The sequence below is a fragment of the Mustela nivalis genome, assembly GCF_964662115.1.
Source record: "Mustela nivalis genome assembly, chromosome: X".
In the NCBI taxonomy this organism is placed as follows: Eukaryota; Metazoa; Chordata; class Mammalia; order Carnivora; family Mustelidae; genus Mustela; species Mustela nivalis.
This window is the reverse complement of record NC_139040.1, coordinates 110,958,492-110,984,071: the sequence shown is the minus strand read 5'-3', so window position 1 is coordinate 110,984,071 and position 25,580 is coordinate 110,958,492. Positions and strand designations below refer to the sequence as shown.

Here is a 25,580-nt window from a genome sequence, read left to right as displayed (position 1 = left end):
AATCTCTTCCAGTCCCGTCCACGTTTATATAAAAGTTGGGTATTCATCCTTTCTGATGGAGGCATAGTACTCCATAGTGTATATGGACCAGATCTTCCTTATCCATTCATCTGTTGAAGGGCATCTTGGTTCTTTCCACAGTTTGGCGACCGTGGACATTGCTGCTATGAAGATTGGGGTACAGATGGCCCTTCTTTGTATCTTTGGGGTAAATACCCAGTAGTGCAATGGCAGGGTCATAGGGAAGCTCTATTTTTAATTTCTTGAGGAATTTCCACACTGTTCTCCAAATTGGCTGCACCAACCTGCATTCCCACCAACAGTATAAGAGGGTTCCCCTTTCTCCACATCCTCGCTAACACACGTTGTTTCCTGTCTTGCTAATTTTTGCCATTCTAATTGGTGTAAGGTGGTATCTCAATGTGGTTTTAATTTGAATCTCCCTGATGGCTAGTGATGATGAACATTTTTTCATGTGTCTGATAGCCATTTGTATGTCTTCATTGGAGAAGTGTCTGTTCATGTATACATACAATTTTAAAAGGATCTATAGACAAAATATTTAAAATTAATAAGGAATGCTAACAAGGTTGTGGAATACAAGTTGATATGAAAAAATTAATTGTACCCTTATATTGTGGTTTATAAACAATAATGAGATTAATAGAAACATTTACAGAGTCACCTAAGGGACACCTAGGGGGCTCATTTGGTTAAGAATGCTACTCATGGGGACACCAGGGTGGCTCAGTTGGTTAAGCAGCTGCCTTCGGCTCAGGTCATGATCCCAGGGTCCTGGGATCGAGTCCCACATCGGGCTCCTTGCTCGGCAGGGAGCCTGCTTCTCCCTCTGCCTCTGCCTGCCATTCTGTCTGCCTGTGCTCGCTCACTCTCTCTCCGTCTCTGACAAATAAATAAAAATCTTTAATAAATAAATTAAAAAAAAAAAAGAATGCTATTCATGATTTCATCTCAGGTCATGATTTCAGGGTCGTGGGATGGGGAGCCCTGAGTGAGATTTTAGGCTCAGCATGGAGTCTGCTTAAGATTCTCTCTCTCCCTCTGCCTCTAGGCCTCCCCCGCTTGTGCACACAAGCTCTCTCTCAAAATAAATAAATAAATAGAATATTTTTTAAAGAACATAAAATATCCCAAAATAAGTGTAAGAAATATGTACAAGATGTCCTTACAAAATATAGCTGAGAGAAATTTAAAAAGTGCTAAATACAAAAGAAAGATGAACTAAATAGTCATTGACTGCAGAACTGAATGATTTTAAGATGTTATTTCCTCCAACTGAATATTAGATTCAAGGCACTCCCAGTCAAAATTCCCGCAGTTTTCTTTAAAATGAAAGTTGAGGGGTGCCTGGGTGGCTCAGTGGGATAAAGCCTCTGCCTTCGGCTCAGGTCATGATCCCAGGGTCCTGGGATGGAGACCCGAGTCTGGCTCTCTGCTCAGCAGGGAGCCTGCTTCTCTCTCTCTCTCTCTCTCTGACTTTCTGCCTGCTTGTGATCTCTGTCTGTCAAATAAATAAATAAAATCTTAAAAAAAAATAAAATGAAAATTGACAGGCTGACTCTAAATGTGTATAGAAACCTGAAGGGCCAAGTACAGCCAAGGCAATCTTGAAGAAGAGCAAAAATTGGTAACTTATACTACCAAATATCAAAAATGATTACAAAAAATTGAAAATGATTAAATATAAATTAAAAATAATTAAACCTGGTGATTCACAGACCTGTACCCCTGGGGATAAAAATATATGTTTATAAAAAAAAAAAAAGAAATACTCCATAAAAATAATTAAATAATTAAAAGAATTATTTAAAAATAAATTACTAAAGAATAATTAAGACAATAAGGTATTTGCAAAATAATAGTTAATAGGCCAACGGAAAAGACCTAGAGAGCTCTAAAATGACACACATTATGGACAGCCACTTGATTTATGACAACTGAATGCAGTAGGGAAAGTGGTGTCTATTTGTAACAGGTCCTGGAACAATTAAACATTTATGAGAAAAAAAAACCCTCATAATTTCTAACTCACATGTCCTAGATGCACCGTGTACCTAACTGTGAAAGTTAAAACAAGATATTGCTTATAAGAAAATGTGGTAGAACACCCTTACAACCACAGAATAGGCAATAATTTCTCAAACAAGACATAAAAAGCAATAATTAAAAATGAGGAAAACATATTAAATAGAGTACATTAAGACTGACATGCTTTTGATATTAAAATACCCTATTAAGAGAATGAAAAAAGAAGCCGAGAAGAGGGAAAAGATAAGTTCAGCAAGAACTTCCAGCAAAGTTCGTATGTCCAAAATACATAGAGAACGTCTATGAAATAGTAAGAAAAAGAGAGACAACCCAATACAAAAATAGACCAAAGACACAAATAAGCACTTGGAACAGAGGAGATCCAAATGGCCAATAATCATACGAAAAGCAGTCAATTTCATTGCTTCAATTTACATGAAGTTCAAAAACTTGGCAAACTTATCTTTTAAAACTTCTAAAACTTAGGGTAGTAGTTATGTTTTAGAAGTAATAGCAATTGGAAGGAGGTATGTTGGGGGCTTTTGAGTTTTAGAAACAGATGGCATGGCTGCAATATTTTTTTTCACAGTACTGTCTCTGCTGTAGTTCCTTTTCTTGATCTGGATGACAGTTACATGGATGTGTTCACTTAGTGAAAATACACTGAGCTGTAACTATGATTAGTTCACTTTTTTGTTTTTATGTACATTATACTTCAAAATAAGTGCATAAACACACATGGTAACAAACTAAAGCAACAACCACAAAAACTTCACTGTGTGAATAAAAACAATTCCTGACAAAATCCAAACTGTAGACCAGCTGTTTATGATTTGCCTAGTAAATTTATTATAAAGCTAAGGGTTAAAAAAAACCACTGGAAGAATATTAAAGGTCATTTGGGAGAAAGAACAAACTTTATAATATGACTCCAAATTCAGAAAACATATACAAATGATAAATATGACAGATTTAACTTTAAAAAATTAAAGTTCTGTATGGAAAATAAATGAACAAAGTAAAAATATAAATTGGGAAAATGCCTGCAACAAGCACTATAAAAAGTTAAAATATTATAAACAAACTTGGAAAAATATATCTAATAAGCTCTTTTTTATAGTTAATTCTTTAATATTGCCTTTTACTCAATATGTTCCACTTATGAAAATGTAATTACTTTTTTCTTTCTCCAAATTTTTATTTTAATACCAGTTAGCTAACATACAGTATAATATTAGTTTCAGGTATAGAATTTAGGGATTCATCACTTCCATACATCACCCAGTGCTCATCACAAGTCACCTCCTTAATCCCCATCACCTATTTAACCACTCCCCCAACAACCTCCTTCCAGCAACACTTAGTTTACTCTCTATAATTAAGAGTCTGTTTCCTGGTTTTCCCTCTTTTCTCCCCATGTTAATCTGTTTTATTTCTTAAGTTCCACATATGAGTGAAACCATATGGTATTCTAAGGGATACATGTACTCTGATGTTTATAGAGCATTATGTTTATAGAGCATTATCAACAATAGCTAAACTATGGAAAGAGCCCAGATGTCCATCAAAAGATGAACATATAAGGAAGATTTTTATATATAGAGAGAGAGATATCTATCTATATCTATATCTATATCTATATCTATATCTATATAGATAGATATCTAGCTCCATCCCATGGAATATTATTCAGCCATCAAAAAGAATGAAATCTAGAGAGTATTAGCTAAGTGAAATAACTCAGCAAGAGGCTCTCTCTTGATAGAAAATTATGCGTGATTTTTATTTCTTCTTTAGACAGATCCCTACTTTTAAAATAAGGATGCCTTGTTTTGATATCTGAATAGCATAAAATGAATATTTTAAAAACATGCTTTTAAGAAATTTGTATCCATAAATCAAGAAATATCAACTTTCCCCGAAAAGTATTCTTATTTCTTAATACCAGCTGATTTTTATTTCATAAATTAGCACTTTAGTTCACTAATTATGACTCATTATTTCACACTACCATACTCATTCTGGGTGAGTATATCCTTTGATATTCTTATTATTATCTTCTCAAATATGTGTAACCTTGAAAACTTAAATATATATGTAACTAACATCATACTAAAGATAATACTTCTTATAGTCAACAAATGAGCAGTAGACTTTCTTGTAAAACCATCTTTTAAAGTGATAAATATCAGTTACTTTAACCACATGTTATAGTAAATATCAATAAAAAGATGTGCACCCCTGGAAAATTGCCTTTTTAATCAATTTTGTGGAACAAATTTGACTAAAAAAATCTAATCTTTCTTAAATATTAATATCATAGAGGGATAATAATGTTATATCTTAGTCTCTTCCAATCATGTGAGATTTGCTTCATTGTGACTGTCATCAATTGAAATATTGACACTTCTCTGATTGTAGTATTTAATTGTCCCATCATTCAAATATTAAGCCATGAGCTCTTACCATTTGATTCTATACCAACTTAAAGAGTTTGTTTCCTTGAACACTTTGCAAATTATTTTCATAGTACACCCTTATTGTGATTGTTATATTCCATGAACCAATATGAGTTATATACCCATAGCAGAGTTTGTAGACTTCTTCCAATGTCCCCTGAGATATAATCAGCTACATATGAATTGTATTAACCATTTGTAAACAAGGAAATCATTACCAGTTTGAAAATTTTAATGTGAAGTTCTGAATCCCTGAAATTAAAGATTAACATTTTTGTTTGGGAACTGATATGGGGGGAAGCCACATAGATCGTGCATTTATTTTATTTTATTTTTTTTTAGATCATGCATTTAAACTAGGTATTTATGTATCAAATGAAACATGAAAACCACAAAGAATAGGCATTTTAGAAATAGGCTTAAGTGGGTAGGAGAAGAATCAATGAAACAAGATGGGATTGGGAGGGAGACAAACCATAAGTGACTCTTAATCTCACAAAACAAACTGAGGGTTGCTGGGGGGAGGGGGTTTGGGAGAAGGGGGTGGGATTATGGACATTGGGGAGGGTATGTGCTTGGGTGAGTGCTGTGAAGTGTGTAAACCTGGTGATTCACAGACCTGTACCCTTGGGGATAAAAATATATGTTTATAAAAAATAAAAAATTAATAAAAAAAATTAAAAAAAAAGAAATAGATGGTCTGTCTGCAACATTTTTCTTACAGAACTATGTTTGCTGTGGTTTCTTTCTCTGTTATTAATGTCACCATGACACTCAGTTGACATTTTAAAGTTATTAATAACAGAGCCACATGTCAATGAACATATTTTTGTCAGGGTATCAACTAAAACTATGAATGTGGATGACTAGATTTTAACCTGGTTTCTTCTCCAGGATTTTGGATTAAGTACTCTCATTTGCTAAAAGAGAGCTAGGCCATCCAGTTTTGTCTTTCAATTGACTCTAGCTCCCAATATGTAAACAACTCAAAAAGGAATATTAATGTGAGAGTAAAATATTGAAGTTTTATAAGCTAATAAACATCATTCGAGTATGCAGTCTATGTAATGGATGAGGATTATTCCCCAATGTATTCCAGACATTCTAAATAAACTTAAAGACTCTAGGGTCTGCCAGAGGCATTTATAATTCATTTTCTCCAACAATGCTCTATTCAGCAAATATTTATTACATGCTTACTATGTGTAAGACACAGCTACAGGTATTGCAAAGAATATAATGTTGAGTGAGGTACAATTCTTACAGTCTCAGAATGTGAGTATATATGTTGATTTGGTTCTTAAATGAATTACTTCTTCTAATTATTCTTTCTTCTAAATCAGTGGTATAGTGCCTTCAATATATTCATAGTTTTGGAACCTCTAAATAGAAATAAGAACCAGCTCCCCTACCACATTCCTATCACCCAATTAATGTATTATTTAAATAATATCTTTAATTAGCAAGTGAATATTATGTCCACATTACATCAAATATTTTGTCATTTCCAAAATTTTAATTCTTAATCAGTGAGTTGTTAATTTGTTTCTAAACTACAAGCTGTTAAGAAATGTAAGTACTTAGAGGATAAAAGGACAGATTAACTATTAATGTAATGTGCCTGCAATAGTTGACACCCTACTTAGCATGACCATTATGTACTACAGCCTACAAAATTATTCTTCATGCTCCCACAGCAGAGCTAGAGTGCCATATGGCCATGCTTGTTTTTCGTCAAATAATTTTTACATAAACAGCTGGTGAACTGTTTTTATTGTAACAGTGCACATATTTTTTGAGACAGTTGGGAAGGATTGATGCAACTCCTAGTCACTGCTTGCTTTTATGTCCACATTAAGGAGAAATTCAAATTCATATCTTAAAAAAATGTGGACTTTTGTATTCTTGTCACTACGGTCAGTTCACAATAAAGATTTTTTTTAATGTAGTGCAGGGATTATTGGCATGTTTATAAACTTGCAGCAAGAAAGAGAAATTAATCATAAGGGATCTTCAACTTAGGTGGCATATTCAGTATTTTTATTTTTATACCCTCATGAATTTTTAGAGGCAGAGCTGATATGTTTTGGACTATTTTATAGGCAGTTTTAATATGACTATATTTGGTTTTGAAACATAGCTTCAACACATTCTGATGTGATATAATAACCAGAAGATTTTTAGCAGTTTTGTGTGTATCTGTGATTTGAGTTGGTTTAAAGACTATCTGATCCAAAAGCACTCCCCATCCTCCTTGACAAGAAACTTTATCTGTTCAAAACACTAGTGGTTTCAAAACTCAAGTAGAAACATTTTCTTTTGAATTATAAGGTAATGATGACCACTCTTCAGGTTGTTATAAGGAGATTATCACAGTGCTTACAACATTAAATATAATTTTATAGTTATACTTCAAAAAATTCCCTGTAACCAGAAGGTACTCCTAATAGAACATTTCATGTATTCTGGTAAGGATTCATGTATTATTATATCTCTCACCAACTCCTAATATCACAGGATACTAGAGACTACAATATATGTTTCATTAGAGAAGGAAATGAATACTTATTGTGCTACTGAAAAGCTTAGGACCTTGGGGTCAGAACGATACCAAACTAACGGTGTATGTAAAATGTAAGAGGAAGGAAGATTTTTCCCAACCCTCCAGGTTCATTATATTTACCTATCTGTCCTTTGTATCTTTGATTATTTCCACTTAGGGGCACATAGACGTTTTCATGGAATATTTAATTTTGATATACAAAATGGAAAAACAAAGGATCTTTTCTCATTTTTCTTAAGCCTTAAGTTTCTATTGAAGACACTCATCTAAAATAAGTTTTATAATAGTAAGTACTTTGTGAGCAAATTGTCACTTAAACATATAATAACTTGATACCAATTTGTTTATGTGGATTTTAATTTATGTCCTAATGTTTATTTTCTTCCAATAAAATATGTACCAGATGGATGTTAAGAAAATGGATCAAGGGATCAAGTGAGACAATACATTTTTGTAAAGGTGTCTCTTTTCCCCAAGTAAATCTATCCATATTACTTCACCAAAAGGTTAGGTCTAAGAAGGAGAAAATCAACTATACAAGTGACCTTACCTACTAACTAGAATATGTAATGGCTAGGGGACAATTCTCTATGGGTCACTTGCATTTATGTATATCTTGTGAGGCAGCAGTTGCCCTTTGTTCTAGATAATCTTTTCAAAGAAATTCCATGTAGCAAAGAGCCTTAGAAGATATCTATCTATCTACAGATAAACATAGACATAGACATAGACATATAAAATGTCTCCAAAGAGGGGGAAAGGCATGCCTATTGCCCATTATATAAGATTCAGGTTACCTAAGCACAGAGCTCCTCTCCTGAAACGCAACTCACTGCATGTTTTGGCCCTCTTCATATCAGTCTGTGATTACTGAGGTTTGAGTTATCCCTGTAAGAAAATGCAGGTACTCTGGTGACTACTACTGCTATGAGAATAAAATTTTTTGTCTCTTACCCAAGAGCCTTTTGCCAGCATCCATGAAATTGTGACAGGTTAACTTGTTAGCTTGCAAGAAGAATAAAAATCTAAGCCTCTTCACAGTTCGTGTCAGCTATCACATATCTCCATTTTTCCTTTTGCAAAGAAAAAGCAAACAAAATTAGCCTATAAAATAGCTTTTAAAAGGTATAAAAATAGCATTTAAATTTTTCATTTTGTTTTTATTTTGTTAATAAATTTTAATATGTATCACCAATTTGAACTTCTTCAAATCATTTAACTAGCTTCATGTATATCATTTAAAAGTGAGATATGTAATATGATGAGGAATGGAAGTAAATAAAGGAATATATGTTTGATATTAGTTATTTATCAAAGCAAATCTACAGCCATTTTAACTTATCTACTTGGAGTACAGCCTTAATTTGTTTTTAAGATTTTATTTATTTATTTGAAAGACAGAGATCACAAGTAGGCAGACAGGCAGGCAGAGAGAGAGAGAGGAGGAAGTATGCTCCCTCCCAAGCAGAGAGCCCGATGCAGGGCTTGATCCCAGGACCCTGTGATCATGACCTGATCCAAAGGCAGAGGCTTTAACCCACTGAGCCGCCCAGGCACCCCTTAATTTTTTAACAGAACATCAAACTCACTGAAGTTAAGTAATTATAAAAATAAACTCTATATTGTTACATATACATTATTTTTACTTGTTTATGTTCAAACATTTTTTACTTAAAATGTCAGAGGTGTAAAAATAATATATACATGGATATATGATATACTTGTATAATATATATCAATATAAACTTACATGTATTTCAATACTATTTATATATTTGTCTTATACACAAAGATATGTATTTTTTACTGACAGATATATTTCACTCCCATATTGAGGAATACATGTGAATATTTAAGCCATATCACAATAAGCTCCTTTGCTAATTATGTAACTGAATTTCTTCTAAGTTTATGCGTGAACAACTAAAAAATGTAGTTCCCATAATTTTCATATTTATTTTACATAATTATCCAAAATAGTTGTACACAATGTTTGCATGGGATTATATGCAAGAATATAGGGGGAAATAGAAGTATTTACTGAAAATTTTCATGACTTTCTTTCATAAGCTCATGTCTGATCTCCTTCTTCGTGTCTTCTTTTTTATTTATTTTTTAAATCGAAAAATAATTAATAAATGTTATATACTAATACAATATAATACTAATTATATATAATTATATAAATATAAAATTGTATTTTATATATTATGTAATATATAATTATGTAAATATAATACTAATATATAAATAATAATACTAATACAATATAATAGTACAATATAATGATTCAACTATCTTGCCATCTGTACCTCATGTCTTTTCCTTTTTAATTTTAACTGCTGCACAATTTCAAACATGTATTCCTGTGAAGGAAGGAAGAGATGCAATTTTATATCCAGGTGTGATGCTGTGGATATCATCACTGAGCTATGCAGACAAGTGGGCAGCAATATCATTAATTCCATGCCATAGTTAGCTATATTACTGTGGTGCTTGCTAGACAAAGTTATATCATCTCCCTAGATTTCATCAGCATCAGGATTAATTTGTTGGCCTGTGTTGACCAGAATACTAGTGCTGGTGGGGTGAGAGTTCTGAACAGCATTCACAAAGTTATTTCTCTCACCAAAGGATGAGGACTAGCCTGAGGAATAGGTACAGTTTTAGTCAATCATTTTTATGCAGTTGGGGATTCATGATGGAAAACTTGGAAGACTAGAATTAGAGTACAATTTTGATCTTTTAAGAAACTTTTCTAACTCACTAGACTGAATTCTGTCCTTCAGCTATAGTATCAGCATGACTCCATGCTTAGGATTAGGCCCCCAAAAAACCCAGATATAAGCAGACATGAAAAAGAGACTTCTGGACATTCCCCACATTACTATTAGTTTAAGGATGTTTGAAGTCTGTGCTTCCTCTTCCATTATTCCTGTTTTCAGACCTATAAACTCCAAAAAGGCAATGATACCATTGTCCCTAATTGCTAAGCAGTATGCTAGGAAATACAGATAAGTAAAAAGACAAAAATGTTGATGGTTGTTATATCTTACATATGTTATATGATGTTGGAAGTATTTACTTGTTCTTTAAAACTAACTCAGTATTTCCAAAAATCTCAACTCATCCTCAAGCCTAATCCCCATAAACAGATAATGGAAACAGAATCAGGAATTAGTTCAAACTTAAAGAAACAGACAGAAATTAAGGATATGGTGAATATTAGCACAAGAGATATTGTCAATAATGTATTGACCATAATGTGTTGGCTTGTGGCTGATGGGTGACTGATTAGATATGGATTTAGGAATGATAGAAGTAATAGAAAAGGGGTAAGGATACCTATTGCATAAATTACATGTCAAAATAATAAACTGCATCTTAAAAGCTGCTTTAGGGCTCACAAAAGTAAATGTTAATATCAAAATATGATCTTCATGAGAATGACCATATCAGATGCATAGGTAAAGCACAGTTAACAATGTGGTGACCAATCTCAAGGAGAAGCAGCCTATTTTGAACAAAGTACCAGCTATCTGTGAGATGAACAGTAAAACTTGTCCTTCTAAACAGGGTCTAGGTAATATGCAAATTACTCACACACCACATCTTACTCTTTTCTTTGGAGCTTATGCCTTTAGATAACATAACGTGTTTGTCGTAAGTTCATTATTCTCTTTTTTAAAAAAATTTATTATTTTTATTTACTTTCAGCATAACAGTATTCATTATTTTTGCACCACACCCAGTGCTCCATGCAATCCGTGCCATCTATAATACCCACCACCTGGTACCCCAACCTCCCACCCCCCGCCCCTTCAAAACCCTCAGATTGTTTTTCAGAGTCCATAGTCTCTCATGGTTCACCTCCCCTTCCAATTTCCCCCAACTCCCTTCTCCTCTCTAACTCCCCATGTCCTCCATGCTATTTGTTATGCTCCACAAATAAGTGAAACCATATGATAATTGACTCTCTCTGCTTTTGTTTAAAATAATTTATTGATTTTTCCTGTACTTTTATGGTAATTATACAGTAATGTGCTTCCATTATGATAACAATGATTGTTTACTAGCAACACTGTACGTGGTTAACTACTTATATTTTTTTAACAGTTCAGGATTTAAAACATCCTCATCCAAAATTTATTTAGCCTTAATTACAAAGCACTGTTAGTTGTTCTTTTTTTTTTTTTTTTAATTGCAGTATTTGGGATTGGGTTAGTTACAACCAACAAATACCAGAAACTGATTCTAGATAAAAGAGTAAGGTGAGCCCTAAAATGTCCAAGAGATAAAAAGATCAGTTGAAAAAAAATCAGGGGCACCTGGGTTGCTCAGTGGGTTGAGCCTCTGCCTTCAGCTCAGGTCATGATCTCAGGGTCCTGGGATCAAGTCCCACATCTGGGCTCTATGCTCAGTGGGGAGCCTGCTTCCTCCTTTCTCTCTGCCTGCCTCTCTGCCTACTTGTGATCTCTCTCTGTCAATTAAATAAACAAAATATTTTTAAAAAATCAGTTGAGGAATATATATATATAATACCATTGCAGGCATGCTGAAGAGTGAAGATACATGTAAAATTACTGAAATATTTTATGTATACAAAGTTAAGAAGAACTAAGTATTAACTTATGTTTTATCAGAGACTAAATAAAGTGGATAATCAAGCATTACCAATAAAAATGGGATAGTCATGTTTCTTTAAAGTTCATTTTTTCTATTCTGAATATTTGTATTCTTCTTATTATTATATAATAATCATAGAACATATTCACAAAACCTAGGTGCACAAATGCATATACACATGTAAACCATTCCCTATTAAGGTATGTTATTATTCCACCACCTCATAAAGATCATTCATGTCTTTTCTAGCCAATTTCAATGGACCACTTCTACATCACTCTTCTCCCATGGTTCTGATGTTAGCTATAAATTAGATCGGCTTGTTCCAGAGCTTTTAACAGCTTTATTAAAGTGTAACTGACATACAATGAACTGCATGTATTTAAAACACACAATTTGTTAAGTTTTGGCATATGTATACATTCATGCAACCACATCAACATAATGAATATATCTATCATCTCCAAAGGATTCCTCATGCTCCTTTGAAGCCTCCTTGGCATTTTTCCCAGTCTATAGGCAACCACTGAATAATATCCTTTAAAAAAAAGATTTTATTTATTTATTTGAGAGAGAGAGAGTGAGAGAGAGCATGAGAGGGGAGAAGGTCAGAGGGAGAAGCAGACCCCCCGTGGAGGTGGGAGCCCGATGCAGGGCTTGATCCCTGCACTCCAGGATTATGACCTGAGCTGAAGGCAGTCATTTAACCAACTGAGCCACTCAGGCACCCCAACACTGAATAATATTCTTTATATCAGTATACATACATTTTCATTTCCTAGACTCTATGTAAATGGAATTATGCAGTATGTGCTATTTAGCCTGGCTTCTTTCATTCAAAATAATTATTTAGAGATTCATGCATGCAATGGCATGTATTAATGTTTAATTCCTTTTATTGCTGAATAATATTCTATTGTATGTATATACTATAGTTTGTTTATCTGTTCACCTGATGGTGCATATTTTAAGGTATTTTCAGTTTTTCACTATTACAAATAAAGATGCTATAAACTTTCAGGATGCCTGGGTGGCTAAGTGGGTTAAGCGTCCAACTCTTGGTTTTGGCTCTGTTCATGATCTCAAGGTTGTGAGATCCAACCCCGAGTCAGGCTACATGCTCAATGCAGAGTCTTCTTGAGATTCTCTCTCCTTTTCCCTCTGCCCCTCCCCCCACTTCTGCATGCTCTCTCTCTCTCTCTCTCTCAAATAAATAAAATATTCTAAAAAAGATCCTATGAACTTTCATATATACATTTTTGCATGGGTATAAGCTTTCATTTCTTTCAGGTAAATGCCTGGTAGTATAACAGCTAGATATAATTGCAGGTGTATGGTTCACTTTTTAAGAAACTGATAAACTGTGGTAAAAGCTTCATGTTTATCTCATTTCAAAATCTTTTGATGGCTGCACAGTATTCATACACACACACACACACACACACACACACACACACACCACTTCTTTATCCACTCATCTGCTGATGGACATCTAGGTTCTTTCCATAGTTTGGCTATCATGGAAATGAAATCTTGCCACGTGCAATGACATGGATGGAACTAGAGGGTATTATGCTTAGTGAAATAAGTCAATTGGAGAAAGACAATTATCATATGATCTCCCTGATATGAGGAAGTTAAGAGGAAACATGGGGGCTTTGGGGGGTTAGGAAAGGAATAAATGAAACAAGATATTATTGGGAGGGAGACAAACTGTAAGACACTCTTAATCTCATAAAACAAACTGAGGATTGCTGGGGGGAGGGGGTAAGGAGAGGGTGGTTAGGTTGTGGGCATTGGGGAAGGTATGTGCTATGGTGAGTGCTGTGAAGTGTGTAAACCTATGTAAACCTTCACAGACCTCTACCCCTGGGGCTAATAATACATTATATGTTAATAAAAAAATTTAAAAATTTAAAATAAATATAAAAAATAATAAATGCTGCATACAAGTGCTTCATCACATTAAAATCAAGTAGTGTTAGTCCCCCAAATTTCCTTTTCTTTTTCAAAGTCACTTCACCTATTATTGTACCATTGTATTTCCGTGTACATTTTACAATGTATAAATTTCTTTTAAGAAAAGTCTTGTTGGGATTTTGGTGGAAATTTTACTAAATATACAGATCACTTTAGGGAGAAATGACAACCAAAGCATCTTATTTTCCAGTCTCTAACTCTTTTTTTATGTAATTTTTTATTTGTGTTATGTTAGTCACCGCAGAGGACATCATTAGTTTTTCATGTAGTGTTCCATGAATGACTGTTTGCATGTAACACCCAGTGCTCCGTGCAATCTGTGTCCTCCTTAATACCCATTACCAGGCTAACTCTTATTTCATTTGTTTTCCTTTTATGTGCTGGCAGGTACCTATATTACAACATGGAATGATAATGGTGATAGTAGCTATTCTTATCTAATTTCCAATTTCCATTCTTTCTCTACTAAGCATGATGCTTGATAGAGGGTTTGTTTGTTGGTGGCTAGCCATTATTTAGTTTGAAAACATCTCTTATTTTTTTTTTATTTGACAGAGAGAGAGATCACATGTAGGCATAGAGGCAGGCAAAGAGAGAGAGAGGAGGAAGCAGGCTCCCCGCCGAGCAGAGAGCCCGATGCGGGACTCGATCCCAGGACCCTGAGATCATGACCCGAGCCGAAGGCAGCGGCTCAACCCACTGAGCCACCCAGGCGCCCTAAAAACATCTCTTCTTATCACAGATTAATACTGACTTTTACAGAGCAGATATTTAACAACTTAGATATTTTTCTCTTTTAATCTGTCAATGTGGTAAGCCTGTCCTGTACTTACTTGCCTTCAAATCATTCTTTCCTCTTTCCTTACTCTGCTCTCTAGTGTTCAGGAGATAACCTCTGTAGGCTCCAATTCCTAAGTTCTCCAAAATTTGGCTGTTCTCATGGTTCAGGCAGTAAGGACACCAGCAGATTATAGCCCAGAAGGACAGGAAGAGCCTTTTTCCTCTGTATCAGGCGGCTTCTCCTTCAATGGTTATATCTTCTCCGTGACTCTAGCTCTAACTCCCATTTTACTGGTTAACCATGGTTTTAGATTCTGTTGATGCCAATTCCCAGTCTCCTGTAACACTACTTCTTTCTTCAGTTTCTCCTTCTACACTAGAAATGGGAGTGACTTCCTAAAGTTCCTAAGTATTGGTGTGCCTGACTACCTGGTTTGGCCTCTCCGTCATCTGAATAACCAATATCTCGCATTAAATTCCATCTGAGTTATAGAATTAGAGTAATTTCTGTTTTCCTGTATAATTTCTGACAGTTGCACTTAGCTAATTATACTAATTAATTTGACTTTCTGTGAATCCTCTTTTCATTCCTAGAAAAAATTCAGCTCAGTCACAAACAATTAAATGTACTCAAGTCTCTTGGATCACATATAACCAAAACAAAACAAAGCAAAACAGCCCTAGGGCCCTGACACTTCCTCTAAATAATTCTTTTTTTTTAAAGGATTTTATTTATTTATTTGACAGAGAGAGAGAGAGAGAGATCACAAGTAGGTAGAAAGGCAGGCGGAGAGAGAGGAGGAAGCAGGTTCCCTGCTGAGCAGAGAGCCCACTGTGGGGCTCGATCCCAGGACCCTGGAATCAGACCTGAACTGAAGGTAGAAGCTCAACCCACTGAGCCATCCACGTGCCCCTCTCTAAATAATTCTATTTCTCTCTTCTTCACATTCTTCTCAAAAATAATTTTCTGCACTCACTAGTATTCAAAAAATTCTAAGAAGATAAAAAATGCAGAGACATATTCAGCTTGCAAGAAAATTCCAGCACTACACCTAAAACTCTGTAGAGTTACTCGTGGAAAACAGCCCAAGTGGTACTCAGAAGGATATTTATAGTCTTAAGTATATTTATTAATAAAATAGTGCAGCCACTATGGAAAACAATACGGACGTTACTGAAAAAATTCAAAACAGAACTACGATATGGTCCAGCAACCCCACTTCTGGGTATTTATTACAAGAAAATAAAAACACTAACCCCAAAAGATATATGCCCTATATTCACTGCAGCATTATTTATAATAGCTAACATATGGAAACAACTTCAGTATCCATCAATGGATGAAGGGAAAAAAGATGTGATACACACACACACACACACACACACACACAAATATACACACATATATTCACAGTGGAATATTATTCAGCCATAAAAATAAAATCTTGCCATTTGCAACAACAAAGATGGACCTTGAGGTGCATTACACTAAGTAAAGTGAGTCAGAGAAAGACAAATACTATATGGCCTGATTTGTATGTGGAATCTTAAAAAAAAAAAAAAAAAGAGCTCAAAGATAAAGAGAACTGATTAGTGGTTGCCAAAAGCAGGGGGCAGGGGGTGGGTGAAATGGGCAAAGGTTGTCAAAAGGCACAAATTTCTAGTTATAAAATAAATAAGTCTCAGAGATGTTATGTACAGCACGGTGACTACAGTTAATAACACTGTACTGCATAGTTGAAAGTTGTTAAAAGGACAGATCTTAAAAGTTCTCATCACAAGGAAAACAAAACTGTAGCTATGTGTAGTGATGGATGTGACCTAGACTTACTGTGGTGATCATTTCACAATATACAAACTATTGAATCATTATATTGTTCACCTAAACTAATATTATATGTCAATTATACCTCAATAAAAAAAATAAAGGGACGCCTGGGTGGCCCAGTTGGTTAAGCAGCTGCCTTCGGCTCAGGTCATGATCCCGGCGTCCTGGGATCGAGTCCCACATCAGGCTCCTTGCTCAGCAGGGAGCCTGCTTCTCCCTCTGCCTCTGTCTGCCATTCTGTCTGCCTGTGCTCGCTCTCTCCCCCTCTTTCTCTCTGATAAATAAATAAAATTAAAAAAAAGAAGTTTAAAAAAATAAAGTCCATTAGTGATAAGAGAAAACATGGAGACCATAAGAACAAGAAATTAGAAGAAAAAAGAGTAGGCTAATTTGAAAAAGAATAAAAACAATAACTAGAAATAAAATAAAAATACAGTTATTGAAATTAAAATCTCAATGAACAAAAAATGGAAATATTTACAACATGCAAAAATTTCAAGAAACTAGAGAAATAATACCATACTGAACCCAAAGAATAGAATGTAGAAAATAATGAAGTGCAGAAATGATGAATCAGAAGACAGTGGAGCCAACTACCAAAAGCCTGATATAGCTGATATAACTGACAGTTTTATAAATTTCATCAAAAAACAAAAGAAACACAAGTAAGTGATATTAGTTAAATAATATTGTATACAATATAGGTGCAAAAGGAATTTAAAAATTATAAGTATAAATTATATTTATAATTTTAAAATTATAAGTAATTATTCACACTAATTACCAAATGGTGAATAAGGATAGCTTTTTGCATAGAAACATATTTCATCTAATAAACTCAGAAAAAATGATAGAAATACAAAATTAACATTATGCAACCTTTAATTAATGGATAAATATGCTAATCTTCAAAGATTGTGAACATGAACACAAAGGAAGACAGACACTAGGTTCCTTATGATAGAAATTCACAGTATCACCTATGGGAAGTCTTTCCAAACAAAAAAAGAGAGAGTAAAAAACTATACTTTAATCTGATGAAATTTCTCCTGATTTAAAGAAGTACAGAGGGAGAAGAATACGAGTGTTGCAATCAGCAAAACCCATGCCATATAAAACTGGACAAAACATGAGGTTTTTTTTTTCAACAACAACAAAAAAATGACAAGGAAAATAGATAATATGTGGATGTGGGGGGTGTAGTATCTACAAATTAATGTGCATAAAGAGCAATAACAATGAATAGGCTTTTGATTCTGATTCAAGAAAAAAGCATTTTTAAATAGGCACATTTTTTTTTTCTTTTTTAAAAGATTTTATTTATTTATTTATTTGACAAAGAGAATGAGAGAGAGAGAGCAAGAGCAAGCGAGCATGAGAAGAGGGAGGGTGAGAGGGAGAAGCAGAGTGCCTGCCAACCAGGGAGCCTGGTGTGGGACTTGATCCTGAGACTCCAGGATCATGACCCGAGCAAAAAAAAATAAATAAATAAAATAAATAAATAAAGCCAAGTTGGACAGATATGTGGGTAATCAGGGACCTACCACTTGTGAATGGCATCTGAAATGGGAGGCATTTCAGATCCAGACTGAGCTCTTAAACTGTAGGGTCTGCAGTAACTTAAATAGGCACATTTTTAAATGTGAAAAATAACTGGACATTTGATGGTATTACTTTTAAGGTAGGATATGTATAATTGAACAATTATGTTTCATAAAGGATACCTATATTTTAGAAATAGATACTTAAATATTTAAAGATGAAATGGCTTCACATCTAGGATTTATTTCTTATAATTTCAGTGGAAGAGATGAGAGTAGATATGGGTAGAAATGTAACCAGGTAGGCCGTGTGTGGATGATTGAAGTATATTGGTTTTATTATACTATTCAGTCTACTTTTATATGTGTTTGAAACTTTCTACAATATATATAATATATACATAGCCATTAAATTTAAAACCCCAAGTGATAATAGATAATTATTTAGAAAAAAATATTAATTACTCAATAGGTTCAAGCAGAAATAGATAACTATTAACAAGAAATACAAACTGAAACCATCCTCCAAGTTTCAGTCACTTTCAAGTTTCAGGACAAAGTGGTCAGGGACAAGTTCTAACAAATAACAAACAAAAAATTAACAACCATCTCATGTAAACACATCCAAAGCATACAAAAAGATAGGCAATTTTTCAGCTTACTTTCCTAGTCTACTTCTCCTTGATAAGAAAATCAGCTGAGGACACTTTGAAAACAGAAGACTTAAGCCAAGCTCACCCACACAGGCAAAGATCCTAAATAAATTCATATAAGTTTCAATATAGCAGTGAATTAAATAGAAAAAAAAGAGGCTGAATCTAAGAAATATAACAATATCACATTAGAAAAAACTGCCTAAAATACATTAACAGATAAGATTTAAAAGGCATTTGATCATGTACTGAAGTAAAGAAAAAACTTCTGAAAAAAAATTCCATGTGAATGCAGATACCATTTAGCTAACTAATATTGGAAGGGAACTTCCATCTCCTAAAACTTATAGCAAAGAAACTTAAATGTGAAATGTTAGTAGCATCCCCATTAATGTAAGGAGCAAGTCAGCAGTATGTTACCAACTCTACCTGTAAACTGGATCAGAATGCATAGCCAGAGGATAAAAATACAAAAATAAATAAAAGTTAGGAATAGTAAAAAGAAATAGAAATTATTTGTTGCAAATATGATCATCATTTAGAAAATCCAAGGGAAAAGATTACGGATTATTTAAGTAAATAAGGACTTAAAAAAACTGGTGTATAGATAACTATAGTAATATGAACAGCCTTGTCGTACAAAGCAGTAATTATTAAAATATGTTTATATGTATTATAAATGAGAATCAAAACTAAAATGAATTTCACTACACTGTTCAACATTAAATACATCAAAATACCTGGGTCTCACAAAGTTATGCAGATCTGCCTCTTTCCTGTAGCAAGTAGATCTTTTTGAACAAAAAGTTCCCCGAAGTCTGTTTGACTAGTAAAGAAATCCTATCATCACTATGTATTTTCTCTGAGATCTCAGATTCTGTCTTAGCCCCCCTACCTTGTGCTGCAGCTTCTCAATCTCACACCCTGGATGGAACACTGACCCACCATCTGCAAGAGTTTAAGCTGACAAACTGCCCAGTTTACGAAGAGGAGGTGATATTTTCTAAGGAGCCTTTAATCAATGAACCAGGAGCCGAAATGAGGATCTACTTCACGAGAAGACCTTCGGTACTACTCACACCATAACAGAGGGGGCACCACAAAGTTGCGCTCCTTATCGCTCTCCCTGGGGGGGCCCCCAGGAATAGCCGGATGTATGCACACTGACTTCCGTTTTGGGGGTCTGTGGGAGGAGAGGTCTTGTTGCGAGAAGGACGGCGTCGGAGCAGCCCAGGGAGAAATACAGGCTCAACTCCAGGTAAGATAAGAATATTGAGTAAGGTTTGAGGGAATCCCCTATATCGAAAGCCATAAGACCACACGGTCCTGTCCCTGCAGTCAGCTCTAGAAGATTCCGGGGATGGATAAACCGATGTAATACTCTGAATTCTTGTTCTGAGAACTCGGAGAAATAATAGCCTGGACCCGGGGTGTTCGTATCGGAGGGGTCAATGTAGGACCTTCTGTGAATTCAGTGGAACTTCCCCTCCCCCATAACAGAGGCATCTCCTCAGATCCGGGCCCCTGCTGTCAGCCCTGGGAAACCCCAATAGCTGAAGATATTTGACTCGGGTGTTTGCTTCAGGTTATCAGAGGAAGGAGTCCGAGGCTCTATCAGGAGTTGACAAACACCCCTATTTATCTAGAGAAACAGCCTCCCTAGAACAGTGGAGGCTCTAAAGAGCCCCACTCTTGCTGTTAGCCCCGGGAGGCTCTTAGTATGGCTGCAGGGCCCAGGTGCCTGTCGCTTCACCTTTTGGTTAGTCGGGGGAAGAGGGGAACATAAAAGCCTTGGTTTAAGGCTATACTATTCAGGTAAGCGGAGGGAGTCCTAGGGATGGGTTTTTTTTTTTTTTTTAATTTTTAAAAAGATTATTTATTTATTTATTTATTTGACAGAGATCACAAGTAGGCAGAGAGGCAGGCAGAGGGGGAGGGGGAAGCAGGCTCGCTGCTGAGCAGAGAACCCGATGTGCGGTTCGATCCCAGGACCCTGAGATCATGACCTGAGGCGAAGGCAGAGGCTTTAATGCGCTGAGCTACCCAGGTGACCCCCTAGAGGAATGGTTTTGAGTGAAATTCATAACCTTAAACAAGGACTGAGGGGAATTCCTTCCTCAGGACAAAAGGGGTCCCAAAGAGTGTCTCCCACGCTTAAACTCAGGTGGATCCTTAGCAAGATTATGAGGCTAAGATGTCTCTCTATCCTCAGTGGTCCCAGGGAGATGAGCCCAATTAAAAGGAGATGATTCAGGCCATTCTAGAGGTCAAAGTGAGAACAGGATACAGAGTTAGGATCCTCCTCTGTGGTCAGTCTTGGAAAACCTTGGAGAGAACTGCATTTTGACTCTCCACCCTTCCCCCTTTCCCTCACCGCCTCCCCCGCCAAACCCCCCCTCCACTGCAAATCCCAGGATATCAGGTGGATGAGACCCTTGGTGTGATTTTATAGACCTCAGGTCAGTGGAAGCAGGGATACCTGAAAGTCAAGAGTCAAGGGGAGGAGCCAGGGTAAGGAATCTGAGCATTGAGCAGACCACTCATCACAGAACAGAGGCTGTTTCACAGAGCACTCCATGTGATATCATCTCTCAAAGGGGTTCCTGGTTAAGGTATGTTAAACTGAGTCCTTCCTAAGCTCTTTCTCAAACCTTTCAAAAATATGAGTCTTGCTATGAGGGGATAGATCTAAGATCAGCCAAGAGAGGAGTCCTAGGCCCTGCAAGAGGCCAAAGTGAGGGCTCTAGGTGAGGAGTGAGAACCCTATTTATCTTAGGATGGGGAAGGTCCACATAGCTTTGCCATTGCTGTCATCTCAGGACACCCTTAGGCAGAGGTGCTCAGAAGTAGTTCTCCTTCAGTTCCTTCTCCAGGATGTCAGGGAGGTGAGGGCTTTGAACTGAGGGGTCAGCATCAAATCAGTTAAGCAGAGGACCTTAGGTCCTGCAAGAAGTAAAGGTAATGACACTGAATGTGAAGAGAAATACCCCTACTCCACAACAGGGGAGGCACCATAGAGCCTAGGTTTGCCAAATCCTGTATCAGCTCCAGTAGGACTCAGGTAGGGGTGGGAGGCTTCAGCCCAAGGTGAGCTCTGGTTACTTCCAGAGTCCTCAGGGTAAAGGTTAATCCAAGAAGGGGAGCCTTGAAGGATCCTAGAGTAGAACCTTCAAGGAAACCTGGACGGATGGCTGTTGATAAAGCCCAAGATAATATCTCCCTGATAGAGGATATCACACCATTTCATCCTCTTTCCTCCAGTTCACTGAATCATCTATAGTCTTTTTCACACTCGTGCCTGCTTCTCTGACCAGAATCATCATGCCTCGGGGCCAGAAGAGTAAGCTTCGTGCCCGTGAAAAACGCCGCCAGGCTCGAGAAGAGTCAGGGCATCTGGTGGATGCTCAGGCTACTGTACCAGAGAAAGAAAAGCCCTCTTCATCTCCACCTCCTCATTTCAAAGATGCTCCCCAGAGCTCACCTGCCACAGGAGCACACAGTAATCCTCAAATTACTGGCAGAGTCCACTCCACCAGCACTACTGCTGAAGCTGCTCCAAACACAAGATTTAATGAAGGTGCCAAAAATCAAGTGGAGGAAAAGCCAAATGCCTCACAGGCCAAAGATACCACTGAGCACTGGCCCAGAGGCCCTATAGATAAGAAGGTTGCTATGTTGGTATACTACCTGCTGTACAAGTATCAAATGAAAGAGTCCATTACCAAGGCAGATATGCTAAAAAATGTAATCCAGATTTACAAGAATCACTTCCATGAGATCCTCTGGAAAGCCTCTGAGCACTTGGAGCTGGTGTTTGGCCTTGACGTGAAGGAAGTGGATCCCAACAGGAACATCTATGTTCTTGTCAACAAATTGGAATCCAGCTATAATGGGAGAGTAAATGAGAATGGAGGTGTGCCCAAGACTGGCCTGTTGATGACTGTCCTGGGCGTGATCTTCACAAAGGGCAACTGTGCCACTGAGGAGCAAGTCTGGGAAGTGCTGAATATGATGGGGTTATATGATGGAATGAAGAACTTCATCTATGGGGAGCCGAGGAAGCTCATCACCAAAGATTGGGTGAAAGAAGAGTACCTGGAGTACCGGCAGGTGGCCGACAGTGATCCTCCACGCTATGAGTTCCTGTGGGGTCCCAGAGCCCACGCTGAGACCAGCAAGATGAGAGTTCTAGAGTTTGTGGCCAAGATCCATAATACCGTCCCAAGTGCCTTCCCAACCTGGTATGAAGAGGCTTTGAGAGATGAGGAAGAGCGAGCTAGAGCCAGAGTTGTAGCCAAGGCTTGTACCGCTGCTATGGCAAGTGCACGCTCCAGGGCCATGGCCAGCAGCTTCTCCTGCCCCAAGTAAAGTTTGAAGAAGGTTATTACTATGTGTTTGAAGAGAACAGCTAATGTTCTCATTAGTGAAAGATCAGGGTGAACCTGGAGATAAGAGAGTACATGACACATTTGTGTTCCTGTTTTACATAATAATCTGGATATTTGTCTAAGTGTTTTTTTGTTTTGTTTTTGTTTTTGTTTTTTTGAGAGAGAGAGGATGAGAATGGTGGGGAGGCGCAAGGGGAGAGAGAGAATCTTAAGCAAGTTCCATGCCCAGCACAGAGCCTGACATGGCTTGATCTCATGACCTTGAGGTCATGCGTGAGCCAAAATCAAGAGTCACTTAACTGACTAAGCCACTCAGGCACTGCAATATTGTTCTGTTTAATAGAAGGGTTAACTAGCTTCAGAATCTGAGTTTGTGAATGGTGTAAATCACACATTTATTGACATTTATGAGTTTTAAGAGTAAGCATTTTACTATTTTATAGAACAAATTGGGAATTTTTCCATTTTATTCAGTTACTTGGAAAAAGATAATGTAGTAGTGGATTAGGCACTTCCTTGGAAATGTGAAAGAAGTCAGCAGTAAATCCTGGGATCAAGAAATAGAGAAAAAGAAAAAGATGATACATCTTTGTATTCCTTTATCACTATTTGGTCTGTTCTGTAAATTTAAGAGATATGCTTAGATGTGCTTAGCTTATTCAAGCATGTAGACTTAATTACATCATAATAAATTAGACCTCTTGCATACCGTCTCATTTATTTCTCAGACATTCCTTCAGCATCTTACCTTTGGGGAGGCTTCCTGCTAGTACTAGGAGTGTCAGGATAAACAGGACCCACCCATAGAGTTTTAGAGTGTAGAAACAGCTGTGGAGTAAGAAAGAGGATGGGATACACCCTAAGATCTAAGGACAAGTGAAAAGGAGAGGACCTGGGAGGATCCAGATGTGAGAAGTCAAGTGTAAGCACCCTGAGGCTAGTGGGTCTGGGGCCTTGGGAAACTGCAAGTCCTTTGGTATGAGTTATTTTTACCTGAAGCTGGAGGGTGGATCAGATGAAGCTGCTGTGGGAGTGAGGCAAGGGCCGGACCCTCAGAAGCTGTGTCCAGAGTTAAGAGGCTAAAGCCTGGAATGGAAAACTGTTTCACGCAATTACTTTAAGATCATGAATTAACGAGAGAGAAATCTCCACCAGGGACAGAAGGGGAAGGTGTCCTGCATCCTTTCCTGCTGTTCTTTTCCCAGTGCAGTTAAGCACAGCACACAAACTATGTTTTTGAGAAATAGGAGTGATATACAAAATGGCTATGTTCAGAAGCCACTGTGCTAACGATATTCACTCTGGCCTGGAGGACACACAGCCCACTACATTAAAGTTCATTTTATTAGGTTTTGTGTAATTTGGCAAACTCCAAGTGAGGGCTAAATTTTTAATGGAACTGAAATAAAGGAAAACAGAAGTGGTCTGGATGAAAGGACAGTTGGAGGGAGGTGCTTCTTGACACAAAGGACCCTTAAGTTCCACTTAACTGGGCAAGACTTCCCCCAGCATGCAATAAGTAACATCCTGAAAACTTGCAGAGCAAGCAATTTAGCTTTATAATTTAGCTATGCATCATGTTGGCTGATTTGTTATGCTATCTCATAGAGTGCTACATATCCTCCCATACCTCTTGGATTAAAAAAAAATAATAACTGAAAATTATTAGACTCAGTATATGCCAGACACTATGCCAAGTGCTTTCATACATTATATACATGCCAGGAATCCTACACATCAGGGCCTCTCTAGCTGAAAAACCTTACAGATCTTTGAAATTTTCCTGACTTCCCCTGTCATAAATGACTGAAGTGGGACTGGACTTCTGGTCTGAATTCATTTAGAGTTCCTCATTATTTCATGTCTCCTTGAATAAAGCAAATATTTTGTCTCTTAATTCATTTCTACTCTCAATGCTCCACAATGTCTTTCAGGCAACTGAGATGAAGGACCCTCTTGCCAATGTATTAAGCCCAGGTTTAACAAATAAAAAAGAAAATAAGAATTAAAAACAATTTCAGGATGTTCCCAATGAAACAGAAAGCCCAGAATCACCTGCGTTTCCCCTAACTTAGAACATTCCAAACCCTTGAAGATGTCCACTGTCTGTCCCATTCCTGACCTTTGGCCGTAAAGTTTAGACTGCTCATCTGCTCTGGGTGCTTCTAAGTTTTTTCCAAGTCAGCTTGTGAGCAGTCTGATTTGGCACAGGATCTACTGATTCTTGTAAGATAACCCTGAAGTTAGGGAAGAGGTTTTAGAAAACAGATGAAATTCTTAATAAAGAGGAATTTAATCTGATCATTTACTTGAGACTGGCCACTGAACCCATATGTTGATAAGTGAACTTAACAAAGTGGTCAAGAACAAAAACCTTCCTCCTAAGTGGTAGATGAGGAAAGCCAGAAGAAATCATTATATAGCAACCGTGGCAGAGACTAGATTCCTAAAATCTCAGGTGTCCTTCCATGAGGATGTAGTAATTTTCTACTGCTGACAAATTGCTGTAAGTCAAGGTACTTAGAACAACACATACTCTTTATCTCACATTTTTGTAGGTAATATATATGGGTTGGCTGTGCAGTTTTCTTTGTTCAGGGTTACACAAAGCCCAAATCAAGCTGTCAGTCTTGGTTCTTACTGAGAGATACTGAGAAGCATCTCATTCCACACATACACAGGTTGCTTTCAAAATCTAGTTCTATGAGGAATT

General features: G+C 36.7%; 1 pseudogene across 1 annotated transcript; it reads left to right on the top strand.

The window, feature by feature from the left end:
* Positions 1-19,676: 19,676 nt before the first annotated feature.
* On the top strand, positions 19,677-23,132 carry LOC309856165 (melanoma-associated antigen B10 pseudogene; annotated as a pseudogene). The gene is made up of 2 exons (XR_014316634.1): positions 19,677-19,737; positions 21,794-23,132. The product of XR_014316634.1 is annotated as a melanoma-associated antigen B10 pseudogene (transcript).
* Positions 23,133-25,580: the final 2,448 nt, after the last annotated feature.